At 39.8% G+C, this 22333-nt stretch overlaps 1 protein-coding gene and 1 long non-coding RNA gene across 15 annotated transcripts in view; one reads left to right on the top strand and one right to left on the bottom strand.

Moving 5' to 3' along the window:
* LOC111253008 (uncharacterized) overlaps positions 1-22333 on the top strand; it is a 168037-nt gene that overhangs the window by 29969 nt on the left and 115735 nt on the right. The gene's annotated exons all lie outside the window — the stretch shown is intronic.
* Positions 3982-22333, bottom strand: part of LOC111253053 (uncharacterized) — a 72474-nt gene continuing 54122 nt past the window's right edge. For 11 of the 12 annotated variants that reach the window (XR_002674457.2, XR_015316732.1, XR_015316733.1 and 8 more), the window contains one exon: positions 21058-22184. This is a non-coding gene — a long non-coding RNA (uncharacterized LOC111253053). Of the gene's footprint in view, positions 7805-21057; positions 22185-22333 lie in introns of those variants that run through there. The other variant, XR_015316759.1, reaches the window with a different exon arrangement.

Here is a 22333-nt window from a genome sequence, read left to right as displayed (position 1 = left end):
ACTTTATCTCGTTTGCCCGATTCGTTTGTTTGGTACAGCTGCTTACTGGACTTCCGTTTACAATAACCGTACGTCTGAAACACACCCTACTCACTTGTTCAACAGTTTCCATCACCAGTTTCTCGGTGAAATTAACATTTTAACGGGCCAATGGTTTCATTCGATATCGTGATTCGTGCTTTTCAAGTTAACTTTTAGTAAATTTTTAGTTGACTTAGTCAAGTTTGATGACGTGTGCTCGCTTATCTATATTTAATGAAATCTCTGTGTCTGTCCCCAGTTACTTTTACAAGCTGATAATACAATACACCGTCATATCACCACCTCTAATGACGACGAAATTCATGCCGATGAAGATCCCAAGGTGCTCTTGGCGATGGCGTTACTGATACTCGTTAGCAGATGTGATATGGAAAAAACCCTGGGCAAATGACTTACCTTATTTCACTGCTGAACAGGTACCTTTTTCTGTATTGATTCTTGGTACCCGAACAACGTACTCGCGTTGGAACTATCGCAGTAATTAGTACTGCTCAAGTTTACAGTTCCATGACGCCTCGTTACTAACAAACGCTCCATAACATCAATAGCACAAGCAGGTCTGCTTTTGTACTAGCATTTCATATTTAGCATGATTATATATGAACTGCCATTGTGATGCCACTGCAGCACAATAGATACAATTAACTAGAACTAGAACGACTTCAATGGCGGAGGCGTTCACGCGTGTACCAACGGTGCCTATGGACTAAGCGTATACTCATCATAGATTTCACACAAGAACTGTCGTTTGATATTTAATAACATTCCGTTTGTCTCCTTTGTAGTTTATGCTTAACTTTTATTATAAACCATCTAATAACAATAAACAATATTTAGCTGATAATCTAGCTGACATGTCCTCGTTGTAAATCAGCAGGGCCACGTCAACCCTCCGAGTCGACTCGAAGTTTGCCCATAGGAAGCTGTGGCCGTATCAGCTGGTAATACACTATATGCGTAACCCATTAATTCTTTCACTGTATTATAGAATAGGCGAACATTGACGTCTGCAGACCGCAGACCTACAAGCGGCAACTCTTGATCCAAGACATTGTTAGTATCAATAAATGTATCGAAGTACATAGATTCTTCTAGAGATTTACACAATACCGTGCGTGAAGACGACTCAAACGTGGGGAAAATAACCCATCGAAGCACAGTCTTTACCTATTACTATGCGTGGCTATCTATATTCAACTTTCTCATCTCAATTCCCTATGTAGAGACTTGACGTCAACAGAATTTCTATAATTAGGTGAAGGCTCTTGGTAAACAAGGCTAGAACCTTCATCTTTTAACTTGCCATCTAATGCGTACACGTGGGCAGACCGTTGAGTGGTACCCGATTTGTCTCTAACAAAACGTCGTTGAGTGTCTCTAACAAAGGGTCGTATTTGACATCAGCTTTTTTAGTTCATCACTGTCTATGGGCTTACGGCACATTTGCGGGTTGTATCGAAACACTAAGCGATTTTCAGTTTCAGCGATTGAACTACATATAACATTATTGTACGCATACCTAGCAATTTTTCAAGGCTAGTCAAAATACGAGTTAGCAACAACGTTCTTTCGTAGGTGAGACGTCACGCAGAAACCAATAAATACATGTATATAACATATATATTGTACTATTCGTTCCCTTGACCGCCTGCCTATTATTGTTTTATTACGATGACTCACAGCCAGTTATAAAGAATACAGGGATATGTGTGGTTTCGGCGCTAGATCGTACACTGCTAGATTCGGTACTGCAGCGTCTTGTGGTGCTCTACCGGCCGTGTTCAATAGACACGCGTGTCATCGGTAGGCTAGGCTGCAATAACAATAATAGATGGCGCAGCGGCGTCAACAACAACGACAACAATAGCAGTAACAGCAACAGCGAACACAATTACAACGCACAGCCAAGGCCTTTTACATATTTGGGCGTTGCCTCGTTGGTTCACTATTGTCGACTTTCGTTTACGGGTGAGGGAGGGCACCGAGGGAAAGGAGCAAACGAAGTGCTAATAATGAAGTAACAACGGCCAGTAACAGCGCGCAATTGGCCGTTAGGCTCAATATGGAACCAACAATACATACGCTTGTACTAGTACTAAGCTTCTATATAACAGTGCATTCTATGGCGAACGCAAGGCCAACGGGGTCCTTCCATTGGCGATGTTCAAAGACGACGTAGCTGCGGAGGCGTCTGTCAATGTATGGCCACGATTTGTTCAGTTATGATTGGGTTGATATGGAGGTAGGGTGTCTGCGTAATGGATGGCTCGGCCTTTGTTCAGCTGTCTGCGTAAATGGCCATATTACTAGATTATTGGAAGAATTATAATACGAATTAGTAAACGTGGAGGAATCATGAGCTAGAATATGGTTCTCAATATAAACATACGAGCATTCGGACGGTATTTATTAACAGTTTAGAATTATAGTTATTCTATAGTATATATTGTCGTGGGTTTACATTAAGCAGAGATATAATATAGTTTGATAATTGGCGGGCAGAAATGTTATTGAGAAGTTCATGTCGCCTAGGTAGAGCATAGCATACCCATCCCTGCCTTGACCGAATGCATGAATCTTTATTAGTTAGGAACAACACAATTACAGGATATTAATTAATAACATGCCATCAAGCTACCATACAATAAACAATATACAAGAAATGTATTTTAATAACATTTGTTCTTTCGCGGTAAATCAAGCAAGACAAGCGTTTGGATCGATCATTTCGTTCTTGTCACATAGATTATAACGGGTTTTAAAAATGCCAATACTTAATGCTAAACAAAAGATACTCTGCTATTAAGCTTATCACTACACCCGACTGAAAATAGCTACTGTTCTTGTATAAGTGTTTTTATCTCCTTTTTTTTTTTGTCACAAAAACATAACTATTCATGAACGTATACGTGCATAAGCGGGATAGAAAATAACAGGTTATCTCTTGAAGTGTCAGCGCTAACGAAATAGCGTGAGCCGTTGTACAAACTAACAAGGACAGCGTTGACTGATGTATTTGATCTTTGAGAACTATTCCTTGCTGGAAAGAAAGGGCCACGTACGACAGCATGTCTTCGTAAAAACACAGTGGGTGAGGTGTTAGCCCGACAAGTCTATTGACGCGTGGTCTAGGCTCGTTTGGGTGTGGATATGTTTTGTTTGGTACCGGCAGGCATCCGTTTAATGTAATTGCCTGAAAGCTTCAATACTGGATGTAACATATACATATACCGACCGAAGCGGGACGCGTTTGAAAGAAGCTCGTAACAATTGGGGCGTTCTTACTGTGCGTCTCGCTAAGTAATAGACATTTCAAGCCGGTTCCAATCAGAGCTTTGGTCGACCTCAACAGCCGCTGATTAGGTCGTGATTATTACATTCATAAAACCCAATGGGTTTCTGGTTTACCGCTAATAATAATTTCCGTTTCGGCCACCGGGGTGCGATGACTGCCTACCAACGGGTGGTTTCGCTAGAAAATTTTTTCACTGTTGTTCATTTGACGCTCAGGAATAGGTCGACGTTGGTTTGCGTACCTCACGTTGCTTACGTGGCCACAGGCCGCTATCGGACAAGCAGACAGCCTCTAGCTGGTGCCCACTCGGCGAGGCCTACTAATAGTTAGTTACCATTACTGCTTTATAAATATGTAATTTTATTAGACGCCTAGGAATTGTGCAGTGACAACGGCTGCGCGCTCGAATTGTGGAGTAGCACATTGATTCGAAATGAAGCGTAGGATGAAATCCCTTAGGAAAATCTAGTAACTCCGGAATGGATACACATAGCTATCCATGTGTATGCGTGTTTACTAACTAGATCTTTTTTCTAAATACGAAATAACGTAATTGCAGCTGATTTATTTGCTTAAATAATAACTAAATATCTAATTTTTTAAATAAAACCGTACTAATGATTTATTATCTACGTTTACCAAATTGTTCATTTTGGTAAAGTGTTCGTGTTCACTTACCAAGAATGATTACATTTTTAAATTTTATTAAATTACATGTTTTTTTCGTGTACCGATAGGAACATCTTTAATTAAAGTATTAGTAGGAACGGCAATTCGGTGTGATTATGGCCTTAACTAACAGGCTAAACAAATTACGAGACATTTTTAAGAACTCTTTCTTTAAATTAACACAGAGCTTCTTAGTTTGTATCGTAGGTGAAGTAGGATTTATAAGCGTAGGCTCATTGGACCTAGTGATGACCTAGTGATGACCTAGTGGCAGCAGTGTAGTAGCAGGTTTAGTGGCATCTAATATGGCCCAAATTTGACACTTAAGTGAGTACAGGTGGTACAGGTTCGTGCTGTCTAGTCGAAGAATACGTAGTATTTCTCGTATATTTAACGCGTCGCAAAAGGAAAAAGTACTGCAGACTTACATTCTTGGCTTAAATAAAAAAAAAAAAACTTAAAGGAAAGGCTCTAAAAACCTAAAGGTGCTAAAAAATGCGCTTAATCTTTACGAATTTACGTCTAACGTACTGTCTGATGTTAGGTATATATTTGTTGGTTAAGGCTATATATATACACATATATATATGCACTCGGATAGAAAGCTTAAAACCCACAAAAGCAGTCCGTGTGTTTTCCACGTGACTATTAATATATGGTGTTGTTACTTCTGTGACTCTCGACTGTGGAACAACTGACTTGTCACAAGCTGTCGATTGAATAAACAGTTGATTCAGTTGATTTTTACCGTAAAGTAAATAGCGATAGGGTATTCGATAAGATAATGATTTTGTTGCGGCCTGCAACGCATACGTATATCACACTGTCATATATCCAAATATGTCGTTCTAAACAAGTGTCCTCATGGTGACCCATCTTGATAAACATCTTAAACGATGAGAGGGCACCAAAAAAACAATTCGATTTCAATAGGAATTCTGAGATATATGCACATACAACTACATACGGAACGTATGCCATTCCTTACAGACTTGTTTCTGGTCGTTTCTGTATCTCAATATTGACACGGGTTGAGATGAAATATCCAGATGTTGTGTTACTTCAGTTTTCAAAAGGAAATATTCTGTTTATAAGGCTTGTTATACTAAGATTAATTCATAGATAAAGTACAGTCAATCTTTTAATTGGCCGCCATATCACATAAGGCCACTAGCCCATGCAAATGTACGCATAAGCCTTGAAACACATTCGTCTAGAAACACACTCGCCGTATACCTCACGAGTCATGAAACCGAGAAATTGCCTTTAGACGCATTTCAATAATGAATAGGTCGAGCCCTCGAAACGCCTAGGTATAAAAAGTCCTTTCTTGCCCTTAGCTCCTTATGGACAGCTGATTTTTTTAGTTCATCAACCGTTCACGTTTATTTAAGATGTGTAACATATAAAACACAGCTGATAAGTGCAAGCTATTTATACGATGCTGTTAGCATACTTCTGGGCTTTTGTGTCTAACTCTGCAAAATTAACCTAAGTCAAAGAATGCGTGCGTAGACTGCATTTTTTGCCATTCCATGAACCATTCAGGTTCATCAATCATTGTAAAGAAGATTTCTACATTCGAACAAAAACGAGATTGTAGTGTTCAGTTTAGGTATAATTAGGTTTACTCAGTTCCCCGAAGATTTGCCAAGCTGTGTAAAAGTTGTAGCAAAAAATAGTTATCTGTTATAGTTATTTGCCTGAAAAGCACCGCATGACTGCTTGTCGTTCATTAACTCATACCATACAGACTGTCACCGTTATGTACAGTGGTAGTGTGATTGCGCGATGGCGGTCCAGATGTTTTGTGCTGGAAAAAACCAACTGTTCCAAGCAATGCTTCATCGGACAAGCAACATCGGACGCCAAACTTTAACGATTCCTGGCTGGCGTCTCCCAAGAACGACACTTTTGGAAGGTTTCGTGCGATGCTTAAGTACATTTTTGTTGTCCTGGCTTATAACTAACCTTCGATTATTGTATTTTGGTAATTTTCTTTGTCACCATATTAGTAATAATAATATTTAACCAGCATATCATTGCCACGATGACACCGGCAACCCAATCGTGTTGTCATTATTCTTTTAGCCAGAGAAATACTTAGTTGTAAGCAAATATGCAATAAATGTAAGTTCATATGTAAATAAACATTTGAACGGTGAGCAGATTTGTAACTGGAATGAGCCAGCTGATGTCTTCCTTCAATGATCCACTGGATACGCCATTGATAAGTTAGCATATGTTGCTTGGCCGTCTACCGGAGACAGTAACTTTACCCGCAAAAATTTAAACACGCATCCACTCGCATATCTGTCTGCCCATGGTTCACCTGTACTCGGCTTTCTTGTGTTCGGAACATCAGAAGCGGGGCAACCGAGGGATTACGTCATTGGAACTGAAAGACCAAAAGGCTTCTCCTGAAGCTTTTTTGTACTCAACACATAAATCGAATATGGAAAGTAAGAGTTGTACAGCCCGTTACGAATTTCTTTTTACCTAAGTGATGCTGTGCCTAATATATACGTACGTGGTATGACTATTTCGAGTTATCCCTGAATCTTTTCGCTATCTTATCGACGCATTAAGAAAATCCGCCCATTATTGGCGGATTTTCTTATATGTTTCTGGCATCGTGACATTCGTGGGACGAAAACTATCAAAAACGATCTCTAGGCCGTGAGTGAAAACCACGGCCTTCGGCGAATTTGTACTATAACCATAAACAGTACACTCCACGTGCCGTAGCATGCTACTAGTTCCTGCAAGAAACGCCTCTGCTTTATCTCGTGCACATCAGCATTTCGGACGCCTGGAATTGTCTCGTTGGCGATCTGCACGACTTAAGCGGCGTTGCGCCGGAGACCTTCGTATTGCGCATGAAATGCGCGATGCGGCGGTCCGACTAGCAGTTACATTGCAAGCACCGTTCGATGCAGTTGAAAGGCTGTTGTCGCCCAACTTTCGGTGATACACGGAAAAACATATTAACACGGATGGATACGCAGTCCTTTCGTTGTTTCTGGACGCCTGGCTGATTGTCGGCTTATTACGGCTTTTCATTTCCATATGATGTCAGATTTAAAAGTTGCGAAGGAAAGCTTCGTCAGGTAGACCTACCTCGCGACTAATAGTCGAAGAGGATGTGGCACTGTTGTTTAGCGCCTGTTTGTAACAAATTGGGTTTGTGTTTAGTTGCATTAATAGCAAGGCCTTCTTCGTCCCTTTGAAACGACTGTACCACTGATATAGCTATCCTGAAGTCCGTCTTTAGTATGGAAGCGTGCTTGACAGAATTTGGACTGTATTCATTAGTTGATGAGAGGCAGAACCGAAGTTGCGAAGTATAAAGAAACTAGCAAGCTACGCACAGCTGCTGCTTACCACGGGTATTAGCGAAACATGATCATGTCCGCGACCTGTCAGCACAAGATGCTTTTGCGATAGTTCCGACGAGAATGGCTCTCTAGAAATGATTTCATATGTTTTTTCTCATAGGTTTTTCTCATCCACTGTATAATACAAAGCAAGTAAATATTAAATGACCAAAAGCATCCAAATTACTTGTTGTATTCTTCCGACCGACCGTGGCGACCCATCCTAAATAAAAGGTGAGGTAATGGGGATGCATTATATAAATATGCATTCTCCAGATAACCTCGCGTGAGGAGGTTTGGAACGATGTTCTGGGTGTTGGGTGAGTCGCAGTTGTATGATGGCCTTAGATGTCCTGCAAATAGGATAATGGTGATTTCTCGCTGAAGGCACGATTTGTTTCGTCGCGACATATTTATCTTCCTGGAAAAAGAAAAATAACATGTTTATAGAACTGAATACAAGCGAGAATCGAAAAATGAGGATAGTTGTCGAGAATATTGTTCCTTCTTCGAAATGCTTTTGCATGATTTGCTTTATGGGTATTGTGACCTGCTGAAAGTAATGACGGCACGAAGGGAAAGTAAGTTAACAAAAATAGAAATTTAATTTTTCCAGTTCTGTATTATATTTAATCGCGTAGTTTTATAGACGAATAGTTTATAGAAAAAAAGTTCGATTGCTGATTAGTTTCCGGAGACCATAAAACGCGCGCTGCCATCAACAGAACTTGGATAGAAAAAAATTTGAACATAACAGATCCAAATACGACGTGGATTTGGGTTTTGTTTTTTTCAATCAAATAAGTTTAAATACTTAGAATATTTGTTATTATTATTATTTCTATTAATTGTTATTATTATGTTAATATTAGATTTGTGGCCATTAGGAGGATGATAGAGACCACTTTTGCATCGTGTGCACGTTCAAACTCAAACCGAATCACCGTTTCTCTAACAATACGAATTTGCGGTTATCAATACCTCTAGCACCACAAGACAGTGCCCACTGTAAGCAAAGTTGTTCAAAGGGAAAGGTTCTTAGTAGAATTTGGCAAGTTTTTGATTAATACAGCGGCTAACTGAGGTCACAAGTAAAGCATAGTGCCTAACTCTCAGCTCAGTATCTCTACCTACTTTTTCTTGCTTAAAGGACGAAACCTCAAACAGTTATAAAACTGGTACGAATCAGTTGATATATGAAAAGCCCAGCTAAGTATCACGGTTATACTCAAGCTTCAAAATTATCACGTAAAGAATATACGAAATAAAATTAAAAATAAGAGAAACTAACCTAAATCGATCTAAATAAAGTACCTCGTTTTGTATTTCTGTTTTGTTTACAAAGTATCGCTCGACAGAGGAAGTTTTTCGAAGATATCGTTAAGATATTACGTCTAATTCCGTTTTTGTTAAATCTAATTTTCAATTTTTCAGGTAAGCGACTGCGTACTAATAACACGAAGCTCATATCCGTAGACAATGCGAATTTCTTCCAGACATGGTGAGATTGGTAATACATATTCAATTATTGATCAATATTCCGTACGCATGGAAACGGTTCAAGTTGAAGTCGCGCTACGGTGCTCCATAGGTATTGACTTTGTTCTGCATGAAACGCTAGGTCTGCTGGTAGGTAACTCCGTAAATTTAGCTAAGTGACATCCTTTTAGCTAGGTGGTTTACTTAATAAGCAAGTTACCTTAAGATACATATATGAAAAGAACTGTGTTCTAGTAAGATTTTATCACCAGTTAATAAGTGTGTAGTGTATGTGTTTTACCTGTTATGGAGATTATGATGGGCATTGTGATTGCTACAGATTACGATATATTGTTTTGAAAAATAGGGAAGCCTCTGAGCGGCATTCTCTAGCTAATTTATGTATCAACCCACGATGAAAATTAAAACTAGAAATTTCCTGTGTTGTTACCCTGAAGAGTAATATTAAGCAAAAATGTATGCAAAAATTTAAAAAAAAAGCTAGAGAAGTTTTGGTTTAAACAAAGGGTTCTTACATAAATATCTGTTTATGGTAAAAAGTTGTTCTCAGTTTTCTATAAGTCTGACGTATATTTTTAGAAATGACGTCATCAGAAACGCAATGTAAATATTATTAAAATTTGCGCTTGCCATTATTAGAAAACAGCTGGATGCACAGTCAATTATTTTAAAACCAGTTTGCCAATTGTATTTTTGATAATCTGTCAAACATTAATCGATCAGTTTTTTTTTTTTAGGTAAATTAGGAATCGAATTTACAAGAAATTTGCTGCTGTTTCATATAAACAGGAACAGCAGGAAATACTATTTTTTTTTAGTTTGAGTTTTCGATTTTTTGATTAGGACCATTATTATTACTGTTATTGCTAATTCTAAGTTATCCGGCCCGGATAAATTTACAACACATGTGATGATAAAAAAAAAATGCCTATTCCTATTGACTCAACCAGAGACATATATTCATGCGCATAGCTGATTTCGATTCTTGTTTCTGGAATAAGAAGTGGCGTGTATTGAACGTAAAGCTGATTAGTCTTTCTTACTTTAATACCCTTAATCTCAAGTGATCCCATTTACTGACTGGCCGCCTTACTCACTCGAACAGCCAACCAGGTAAAAGCTAATATAATTGCCACAATTTCTTTTGAGCTCGTCTAATTCGATCGTAACAATTGATCGGTACCTTGGTTTCCGCTAAGCAGCAGCAGCAGCAGCAGCAATTCAGTATTCAGATTTCGTTTTCTTACAACCTCTCCCGAATCAATGAAAACTTTCGTTTGAACCTGCTAATCGTAGCAGTCTAACGCGTGTCATCACTCGTAGTTAGATTAATAATTGACACTTCGCTATCCCTCACAGCGCTCGTACCGAACATGCGCCACAGGCAAAAATTCTAGCAGATTTACAAAAAGGAAGCATGATATATGTATAGCATAGGGAGTGCTAAATTTTCTTAAGAAAAAAACCCAGCAATTTCTCCCCTACTATAACGGTGCACTCTACCTGTGTGAGACAGTTGTGAGATGTCAGATTCAATCGATTAGCCGTTTGGAGATGGCTCGAGGAACATACTGCGCAAAGAAGCGCTGTAGTTCTGCGATTGAGACCGATAAAGAGCTGCCTAGTGCCTGCACGTGAACGGAACGTAACGTAACGTTTACCTATCTTAGCAGGAATATGTGCTGTGTGTGTGTGTGTGTGTATTTGTTTGTGTATAACAGTGATTCAGATAGCATTTGTCAACAGCGTCAAGTGCGTAGTTTACTGACAGACGCAGCAGCAAAAGTAGGGATGCAAGGGAGACTCGAAGATGTCATGTGAATAAGACCGTATCGCTGAGAAGAGCCAACAATAGACACTCTTTGTGACTTTATTTCATGTTTGTGCGTTTTAAAAGTCAATCGAAATTCGAAGATCGATGCAGTTTGGATTCCTGAGTAGAATATCGATGCGTACCATGGTGGACGTGTGAACGTACAGATTAGGGCGGAGTGCATCCAGAAATAGTGCGTTGGGGAGGACTCTGTGGGAGAAGTCTTGTCGTGGCCAAAGCTTTTCCGTGTAAGACAGCGAGCTGTGCATTGTCAGTATAACGCGGCGTCTTTCTTTAAAGCACCATGAGTAAGGACCTTTCACAGTTAGCTGTGAAATGCTACTCGCTAGTGGGGTTTTCCATTGACAAGCTTGACAAGAGCCTAAAAATAAATCTTTACTCGACGGCATGGATGATATTATACACCAGTATTGTTCTTGGAAGTATAGGGTTACTCTATCAGTGGAAGCATCGCGGCGCCATTTCAAATAAGGGTGAAGCAACTCCTACCAATGTCACCACCGGTGGGCAGCTTCTACATACGGATTGCGTTGACAATAGGCAGTCCGCGGACTGTAATGCTGAACAAAATCATAATGCTAGGTCGGCCACCAGTGACGGCCTGACGCAACAATATAGGCAAAACGACAGACACAATCCTGGCCAGGACGGTGCCGCGTCGCTTCCGCGACGTCCAAAATCGGAGATGTTTAAATACTACACGAAAACACCAGCAGGCACTTACGATCCAAAACTGTGATTGGGACGGTTCTCTTACACTGGCTCGTACCAGAATGAGAATCAATAGAAGACGTCATTTAATCCATCATCCAGAGCCATGTCCTGTGTATTTTATGTGAAAAATGCTTGCTTTTATCTAGCTTGAATTCGTGAGAGCTTGAATGCATGAGTGACAACTATTAAAGCTGCCTTTTTGTTGAATGGTCGGCTGTATCAGTGAGCGCAAAAGGGAGTGAAAACGAAACTCAGTAAAGGTCGCACAGCTCAAAGCTTACATCTCTTAGCGATCGCTGTGTTAGTTGTTGCTCCATTGCGAAACGAAATAAATTCAAGCGGAGAGAAGAGTTCACTGGCTCACAAGTCGCCATTTTGGTTATTGTTATTATGTTGTTGTAGAGCTATTGCGTCATAAAGTCGGTTTGTGTTGAGCACTTTTCGCCATAATGCAATATGGAGCTATTCTTTCAAGGCACATACGGATCGTAACCATTGTTGCTATTATTGCTATCGATCCTGTTAGCGCGTGTTTGACAAACTGCCACCAAGACCATCAAGGCCGCACAGATGACACGGAAAAAAATCAGCAAGCCTCTAATGATATAAATTAACTGATGAGAGAAATAAATTTATACAAAATTTGTTGAGTCTCTATTCGTGGTATGTAGATTTGCTAGATAATACGTCTGAGTATCTATCCTATTATATGAGCCATTGAGTGACTGGGTAATTTCAATTAAGCTAGCAGCAAAAAGGAAAGTTAAATTAAAAAAAAAGGTGTAATGTGTACACGTAAAAGGTAGCCAAGTGTATTAGAACACAAGCTTTTACTTCTAATATTTGAATATAGTAATTTTTATGTTATAAATTTGTATGCAGACGTAAAAAATGTTATGCGTTTATACGAAAATACAGAAAAGCTCAGTGTGTACGAACAGTGTCTATTCGCCTGTGTGTTTTTCGTTTAGAATAGTTAATAACAACATTGTCGTTAGACATGTTTATGTCAGTTTTGTAACAGCAGTTAGTCGTAGAGAACAAAATGTAAACATACGCCTAATTGATATATTTTTACTGTGTATATCAGCAACAGTAATTGTCCCTGAAAATTAAACTCTGCGAAAAAGCCAACTTTTATCATTACGAGAACTTCTAGCTAAACGTAAATGGTGAGCATTCATATTACCGTAGAAATGAGTATCTGTATAAGTTAATAAGGTAACGTTACGTCACTATAAATCCGTGTATGTTCAATTTTGGCCAGAATCATTCATGGCAAAAAAATTTCGTAGCACTGGAAGTTCTAGTTCGAAAACCTCGCTATGATTATTAACTTATCTATATTCTTTTTCGATAAACGATCGGCCCCGAACAGTTGATCAACGAGGCATTACTCATGTGAGCGCATTCTAAACGACAGATCCTTATACAATGATATTGGGCGAGTTCACTCATAGTACTTCCTTTGTTCCTTACACGAACTTAGCAATTCCGTACGTAGATACAAAAGGCAAGCCATGAACTGGTACAAATACACAATAATTCATTGTTTCTACTGTATACTTTGCAAAGCCGGTTACACATTTACGTACACGCTACTGGAGTGTTATGACACTGCAACAAGTATTTTTTTTTTAGTATTAATATCGACAGGGTTTAATTCGGTTCTGGTACGACAATCTCTTTTCAGTAGAAGTCAGTTTCTATTACTACCTAATGTTGATCTGTGACCGAATCAAGGAAACGATCAATTCAAACAATGACCATTATCGTATTCATCACTGTCACTCCGCTGCCTACTGCGTGTTGGCGGATGTGTGACCGTATCGACGACAAACCGAATTCGTCAGCTCTCAGCATCTGCACCGAACCTTCGTGCATCATCGTGCAACGCTTCCAGCTGCCAGGCCGATTAGATATCAGTTACCAGGGACCATGGACTGAGTGTACGTACATTTAGTACAGTTGCCAACCCTGCGGCATATAAGGGATAAGGAGGTAGAAAAATTGGGGAAAACCTTCACATGTGACGACTGCTATTATAAAAACTCTGCAGAAATTAGTAGCATTCATCTGGGAATATAAATAGCTAGCAATCGACTCAGTAGTGCTGCCTAGTAGACATTGTGCATCTTGTGTTGGATAGTCACAAATTATGAAGGGTCCAATAGCACATGTATGGAATCTCCTCTTCAAGACGTATCTGGAACGTGTGGCGTTTACAATCATAAACTGGCCCGTCGTCACAGGCTGTCGGATTCTGAAACAGCAACTGTTGTATGAAAGATAAACCAATATTGTCATCACGTGTCATGGAATATTGCCCAGAGCAGGTCATGGTGTCGTGGGAACTTCGACGGCGTATTGGGAAACGGGGCTCCTGTTTATCAAGTCAAATTTGACAAGTCATCTATCTGTAAACAATATATTATTATATAAAACATATAGAGGAAAAATTGTAATCAATGAGGTTAATACTGGTAGTGCTGTCCGCTGTTGTGTCAGGGGGACACGACAGGGTGACATGTCTTTGTTTTCGTGAAAAATACTAGTACGGGTATAGGCATTGAGGAGTTAAAATGTAAATGTCTTGACATTATGAAGAAAAATACTGCATTTTTTGTTTTTTTTTTTTGTCATGTTTAATATTTGAAGTTTTGATAAACTGTGCTAGGATTCAGATTGATCCGGATCGAAATCAGGATAGAATTTTCAAGGACACATCCCCTGAAAGTGCCAAAATGAAAAACGTAAGAAGGCAGCAAGGCATTCAAGGGGCTTAAACTGTCCACGAATATAAATTGGATTACAGTTCATATAAGTGGAAATAATAGGTTGCTACTACCATGTTCGTGTTACAATTATTTTTTTCGGTAGCAAACTTTATGGTCCTTACATGCCCTCTGGCGGCGGCCTTGCCAGCTCAAAAATGGTCACAACCACATTTGTTTAAATGCGTAATTGCGACACAACGCAGATAACATAAATATTCACGTCCGGCACATTGCTCCAGACGGCGCAAAACACAGCATGTCTATGCTCAGTTTCGCATGAGTGAGTTTCCAAATCTAGCCGGCAGTTGGCAGCTTTGATTTCAAGATAATCACCGTGAAAATTGCCAGCTCTGTCTTTCCTTCTGTTCTTTTGCATTTCTTATGCCACCATAGAGCAAAACCAAGCACCGCAAAGGCTTTGTGACAGTTTGGAACCTTTGCATTTGCTTTTTTCTCTGTCCCTGTTTTTACTACATTTTATCCTTTCTGTAATAGACTAACTACGACGCGTTGGATCTCTTGTTTTTCGTATATTTGTTGTAGAATTATCGCATGTCCGCTGGTGGAGCGCGTGACGACATGGCGCGGGAAATCCTTACAATATGCCATGAGGATAAAACAACCTCGTTCTAGTTTCCTGTTTTGGATAGTCGACCTAAGCCTATTTTAAATCGCGTGCTATTATTGCGTATGGAGACGTTGATCCGCTACAAAAAAATATGGCAGAGGCCGATGAAATAGATGAATGAAATCATAATGAACGAGGGTAAAAATATTTAGAAACAACAGCTCGAAGATACAACAACTGTCTGTCGATTGGTTGTCTGCACATGGGGATTATAGTACGAAAGCAATCGAATGATTTTGTATATAAACCGCTAAATCTCGAAGTGACTGATATAATAGAAGGAGCAAAGATCGCTGCTTAAAGTCCCATTAACGACACATAAAACAATCATTGATAAGAGAGCTTATAAACGCTAAAACGCGATATTCAACAATGCAAAAACAGTTCCAACAACCTATTCGAAGATTTCTAATACATATATATGTATACGTTTGGGGTATTAGTCATTAGACGGAAGGTTCGTGTGGTTCACAAATGGAAAAGTGTATGACTATATTTTTTCATGTTTTTTTTAAAGATTTCCTTGTCATTTGTCAGTCTTATATGTTCTCAGATCTCATAATATCATGATAACGCTGAGCCAAAGCCATCTTCGACGGCTACCGGTTAAGGAGAAGACTCGTAATAGCTAGTTACGAAACTTCTCCTTTGGTTAATTGGTGAGACATCGCCTTTGGCGTTTACTCACAGAGGACTCGTTCTCGCCTGAATATAATTGACGCGTACTTGTCACTTCCCCATCCGATAGACGAAAGGAAATCTTCTACTTTATTCTATTTTCGTGCATCAAGGACCAACAAATGTTTACGTTAAAACGACTGGCCACGGATGTGACTCGTATGATTTACGCATTACTGTTTTTGTCAAGTTTAGCTGTGCATCCGTTCATAAGAAGACATATATAATTCCATTTAAAAAAAAAGGCCGTTGTGACTAATCCGAAAAAAGTGCGAAGCCTTTTCGAATCGCTGGTTGTTGTTGTTGTTGTCGTTAACAACAACAAACTTCAGATGGTGCTTTAATACGTAAAAAAAAAACAGTTTCGCAGCATAAAGAGCTATAACAGATAGCAGAATTCCAACTCCATTTACAATATTAGATCGACAAAAACCCCCTATCAAGGGTGGACGCATTATACTTGTGAGCACTTAAAGCACTAAGTGCTCAGGAGAGTTTCGCTAGCGACAATCACTTAGAGAGGATCAACTGAACGTTCAGTCTATTTTAAATGAAACTTCCTCTTGTTATCTCAGGTACAAGACGACAACAGCAGTGATAATTTATGGGTAGTTGGGATGTTCGACCTTTAACTTCAGTTAATTGGGCGGGCAATGCGCTTTCTATAATACTTGTACCCAAAGTGTTTCCCAGCGCATTAAAAGATTTGCGATTAGCAGATGAAACCGTAATGTATGAGCCCCTGTGCTTGGCCCATTGTTGGCAATGAGAGCTCTCAAAAAAACAGTTACGACAATTATACGTGAGCTTACGATAGCCATTAGCTGGTGTCTCCACGAGACGTTTGGGTCGGATTTCGCCGATGTTGGGATGACGATGTTGTAGGTTGGTCTCTAAATGCGTCGAAAGCCATATCAGCGACCCAAGGCGAAATCTTTGTTTTGACAGCGTTGTCACACGGCGACGGTAAACAAATCATCGTTATACTGACGGAAACCGTTTGGTGCCCTTGACACGTAGTAGAAATAAACGACCCGATCAAATCGCACCTTCAAGACGAAAAGTTCTTATAAAGTCATGTTGATAATCGCAGCTGTCGTCATATTGATGACTGCGTTTTTAGAAAAAAACATAATAACAAAAGTGTGCTCTTAATAGCTTACCTAACACATAGCTAATTTGTGTTTGTAGCAGCTCAGTTTTACCCGAGACTTTACCTCGTATATAGTTATTTACCTCGTTGAAGCCATTCAAAATTACTCAGTCTATCTATCTCCTGTTTCATAGCGTGTTAACCAGTTACTTTTAATGTATAGTATTTAAATATATCTTAGCCAGACGACATTGTGATCAAAGCTTTTACACCGAAATCCCCAGTTTTCAAAAGTTGCTCAGCAGCGATTCATCACTGACCCATATTTCACGTTCGTATTAGCAGGAAGCAAAAATTAGACAATGGTTTGGATAGGCAGGCAAACAAGCAGTCAGATAGCAAATAGTTTCTGTAATCGTAAATGATAGGTCGCTAAGGAGCGGGCCTGAAGGAGAATCCAAATAAACGTTTCATTCTTATGCATCCGCCTCCTTTGCTAACTGAGCTTCGGCATTCGTCGTTTGACCTTGGTTGTGCTGTGAGTCTATAGACCAACAAATGCGCAGCGTACTTGAAGTTGGTGTTACGGCTGCAGGACGAGGAGACGCCATTTTGATAATTACGTTGGCGTGGTAGACGTTCGATTCGTACTACGTTTTGTTAACAAGCGTGGATTTTGATTGACTTCAGCCAAATAGTGGAAATCTAGCAGGCCCTTTGTTGTCATTATTTTTCTTATAATGCAAAATTAAGATAATGAAGAAAATATTTCAGTGGTTACGTTTATAATAGCAAAGTCTCATCTCGATTTTCATGAACGAAAGCTGTTGAGTTGCCTAAAACGGCTATTGCAAGAGTAATCCATTGACTGCGTTTGGTTTATTGTTATCCGTATCCATATGCCCAAAACGAATTCCGTCTAGCGGAGATTTGGCGACCACATAGAGGCAAACGTGTAGCTGTGAGAAAATCCTCTTTAAAAGGAACGCTTCCTCTAGCTACCACAATCATGTCCAGTCTAATCATATAGTTGCAATATGCTCAGCGTGCTAAAAAGTACACAGATTGTACACTGTTCTAGCCTAACCGATTGTATTACGTTTTTGTTCTGAAACTTAATGGCGTTCGTAAACGTCGTGCCGCGGTGAAGACCAAGAGGTGTACACCTCGAACGTATCATATGACACTTTGCCGAAAGGATACAACCATACGAAGGAAGCGTCAATGTTCAAAAGAAGACGCCTCATGCACTTGTTGCGCTCGGATTAGAATTGCATCGACTTCAGAACGTCCGCAAGTTCTCTTGTCACAAGCAATCGTTACATCTTCTTATTGTTGTTCGCTGAACAATAAGTCGTCTGCATTGGGTATCGTTCGGTCATTTTGATGATTTCGTCGACAACAGTACGGTACTGCTTTGCCATCCCCGATTGCCCCATAAATCACAACTCGTACAATGACACAATTAGAAAAGGACATCTCACAATTTCGAAAATAAGACCATCCCAGGCCCAGAAGTTTGTCGCTTCAGAAGAAAGGGCTTTAAATAACAGATATATCATTACGGATTTCAAGCGCAATGATTAAAAAAGACAAAGAAAAATTATTCGAAAATACATGGATACTTGATCTAAAATAGATATTATTCTGCGCATTTCGCCCGTAGCATAGGGTTGACAAGGCGCAACAAGCGCTTGTTATAGATTTTGGTTGATTCAGTTAATGATTACGATATTAGTCGATTTCAGGTGATCAATGGCAGCCTCATTAAATCCAAAAATGCATGGTTATGAGATTGCCAGCTCTAAACAGTATTTGGTAACACAGCGTACGTATCATGGTGCATCATTTTGTCTCTTCAGAGATGGACGTTCTTGTCTTGTGTCCTTTTAGCAGAAAAGAGCTGTACTCACAGGGCTATCTGAGAGCTCTCTCGTTCCTGATAAGGTCAATGCTAGAAGATGCAGGTTTATGCGACTCCTACTACTCTCGAAATGCTCCAGCCGTCTGTCTACTGCTTGATTTACGTATTCACGAATTAGCCATGTTCTACCATTAGTTGTCATTAAATTCTCTCTACTGTCTGAGTTTGTTACACACGTCATTTCCCTGGAACGCCATCGTAGAGAAATGTTTACGCCCTTCGTATCCAATTTGATGCAGCGACTACTCAGTAAATTCCAGCGCTGGGGCGGTGCTTCGTCTGACATCGATGATAACTGCCGTTTTGAAGAAAAAACGTCACCAACCGCCGCCGCCGCCGCTTCTGGTGGCAGCCTTTGCAAGGACAGCAATTACATAGACGCTTGTCCTGATGACACTAGCTCGACGACGTCTGCTGACGTTTATAATGTATTTGGCCAAGTTTATCATTTATTAGTAAGTAGGATCTTGTTACGGGTTACGATTGATGGATCGATGTACATGCAGTAAGCTTCGTTCGCTACGGATAGCGACAAAAATTACGGAAATCACTGCGAACACAGTGATATTGCTTAAACGTTATCTCAGGTCGTAGGAGATTGCTTACGTTTAAATAGCGACGTAATCGATCCATAATGACGGGTTGGAAAACTGTTAAGCATCTATCCAGCCAGCATGATTGAAGACTGCCTCTAGGCTGCATCGAACTCTACGTAACTCTGCGATGTATACGACAACCTTAGATGTGTTGCTTTTACTGTTTTGGTCGAAGAAGTGGATTTTTTCGATGTACTGTCTCCTTAGCCCGTGTCGTTACTGGCGCCGTGGCGTTACTGGTCTCCTTAGCGCCGTGGAGGACCAGCCTTTTTTGCTACGCACAGACCAATGACTCGTCATTTTTCGGCTACTGAGCCTCAAATCCCTGGCTTTCAATGACTTTCACGGTGGAGGAGTAAAAAACTTACCCATTTAATTTGAAAACACGGCATGTTGTGGCGTTTATGAATCTAGGTTGCAAACCGGAGCTAGTCAAACTTCTGCGTCTTCATTGCGAGCGACCAGCTGTCTAAAGCAATGTCTAACTACGACAGTAACGGACGTATAACTCAAAACATTTAAAATCATTTGATTGATCGTTGTGTCTTTATCGATGTGACCCAATCTCTGACTTCTGGCCTTGATTTAAAAGCTGCTGGTCAGACTTGAAGATATAAGATCCCTTCCAGATGTAAACGTTATGCAATTATTGAAGCAAACAAACAAATAAACATTGACAGAGTTTATCGATGACCGTATGCTAATCCTAAGCTTTAACCGTAGCGGCCGCAATTTATTACGAGTACAGTTCCTGTCTTTTCTAGTCATTTGAGAAATGTGTTCGTTCGTTTCGAATATAGGAGATGCTATCGGCTTAAATTAGAAAATATTGTTTTATTTCTTCACCAGTTCTACTCATTAACGTTCTAAGAAACAATATTATGAACGAAATGTTTTGCCTAACTACTGAACAGGGAGGGCAAAAGTCTTATCGCATCAAACTGAAGTTTATCGAAACGCTATTCCTCGAATGCCCTTAAAGTTATGATGGCATGACTGATAGCCATCAAGTCGTTTAGCAGCCTTATGTCATGGGAATTACGCTTCATGGCACCGGTAAATGAGAAGATAGTGGGCAAGATCGAAAACAAATACTGAAGATACATAATGGCAAATGTAAAATGGATGATTTTTTTTTGTATAGGGACAGAAGGATATAGAGAAAGCGCCAGCATACTTAGCATTGAGCGTTCAAAGATTATATCATAGACAGTGCTATATTCATCTGAACTTAATCAGAACGACGTTAGTCCCATCGGCGGTTTTGCTGTGTAGGCCCACTTTATTGCAAGGCAAGTTGGAATGTCTACGCGTTTTAAGCCGTCCTACTTGCTTTGCGTCATTTTCATAAGTAAGTTTATTTGGTAAGCAGTTAAGAAACGTGAGCTGTAACGTTGACGTGGTGGTACTAATTACCGTGTAATAGGTTGGGAAAAAATTCAACCTGTACCTGTGGTAGACTATCCTTTGGTGCGAGCTCTTGTTCAGAAGCTGTTCTGCTGACTGAACGATATCCTTTTGCCGCATCAGCGTCTATGCAGGGGGGAGGTCAATACAAATTGAAAGTTCGCAATGTTACGATTTCAGATAACTCTTATGTTTCAAAGGTCGAACTTACGTTTTCATGCTAAAAAATGGACGAATCAGCGATCCGTGCGCAGTGGCGTCAAAAGCGCTTGGAGACGAAGCACTACGCCTTTTTGAACGGAAGCACTATAATGCAATTCTGTGCTCAGTTGTAGAATGTCTGCTGATATGGATGAAGGTTAAACCTTTAATGAAATATATATACGTGCTATATTTGTTTGTTGTGTCCCTTTGCTTTCCACAACAAATTTGTGTCAAGTCATCAGGATGTGATAACTATTACAATTGATCCAAGCAGAAATACCGCTAGTGAAACGTTATTGTGAAAAAAAAACACCCTAAAAACTAATACAATAACTGTAACATATATTTATAATATTATTATAGATCATAATTAGTATTAGAATAAGTTCTGTCATCCGATGAGAAGATCACGTTATTTCACTCTGGATGAGGACTGTCGCTGCTGACACGCATCCGATTTTCCCATCATCCGAGGCATGTTCTGTATTTTCTGATTTCTGCTATGGGATAGCGAAATCACGCATGAACTATAGCTAAGAAGTCTACCAATATACGAAATCATCACGCGCGATGGACTGAAGTTTCGATGGCTATGTTTATCATCTGTTCGCATCTACTTCCCTTGGGCTTTCGCTCCGATCAGTTAGTGAATGTGTGTGAACGTTAGAGGTGGAACAACTTAATGGGCCAAACACAACGAGCATTTCGAGAAAAAGCTGTGTACCTATGTTCGTTGTTCCCATATGTTCAGTTGGTCACATAGCATTAAAAAAACTCATTTTATGGAGGACTACTATGGATAAGTTTTTTTTAATTGTGGCTGTACGAAATACTTATCGGTTATGGGTTAGCTGGAATAAGTTAGCATGTTACGAGGACAACTTAGCCGATTTCGTTTATTTTCCTATAATATATGCATGGCTCGTCCCTGAAGAAACATTGAAACGTTGCTCGTACGTCTCCTATAACAATAAGAATAAGGCATTATGATCGAAATGGCAGGTGTTGGTTTTGTGACATGTACATATTTTTTGCGATAATTTGAATGACAGAGCGTCTCTTGAGCGTCCAACATTATTGATCTATTTTACATGATGCAATGCACGTGCAATGCAATACCCGTTTCACTCGTGCCCTATTTTGATTGCATGATATCGCTTTACGGTTCGAAGTGAGAGCCGTATGCGACATTTTTGACGCACTTGGCGGCCGAAATCCTATAGATTATATCGTGATTCCGAGTCCTCCTAATATTAACGACATTTTTCGCCTTGGAAATTTAGTGTTTATGCGACCACTTGCGCCACCGATTCCTCATCGGAGATGTTATGCCCGTCGTGAGTGTTTGCGTCGGATGCATTCGCAGCCACCTCCCATGAGGAAGACTGGCTTCCCTGCTTCAGTAGCAGACGAGTGAGAGATCGAGTGAACGGACGAAGGGAATCACTGAAAGTCAGACACAGACAGTTCACAGAAATTCTGAAGTAAAGACCATGTCTTCACCAATTATTATTAAAACGGAATATCGTTTATATATATATATATATATATATATATATATATATATATATATATATATATAAAGTTTATAAGTC

Source organism: Varroa destructor, unplaced genomic scaffold (assembly GCF_002443255.2).
Source record: "Varroa destructor unplaced genomic scaffold, Vdes_3.0 BEIS01000001.1, whole genome shotgun sequence".
Classification (NCBI taxonomy): Eukaryota; Metazoa; Arthropoda; class Arachnida; order Mesostigmata; family Varroidae; genus Varroa; species Varroa destructor.
The sequence above is the reverse complement of the archived record's forward strand: the minus strand, read 5'-3'. Positions and strand labels throughout refer to the sequence as shown.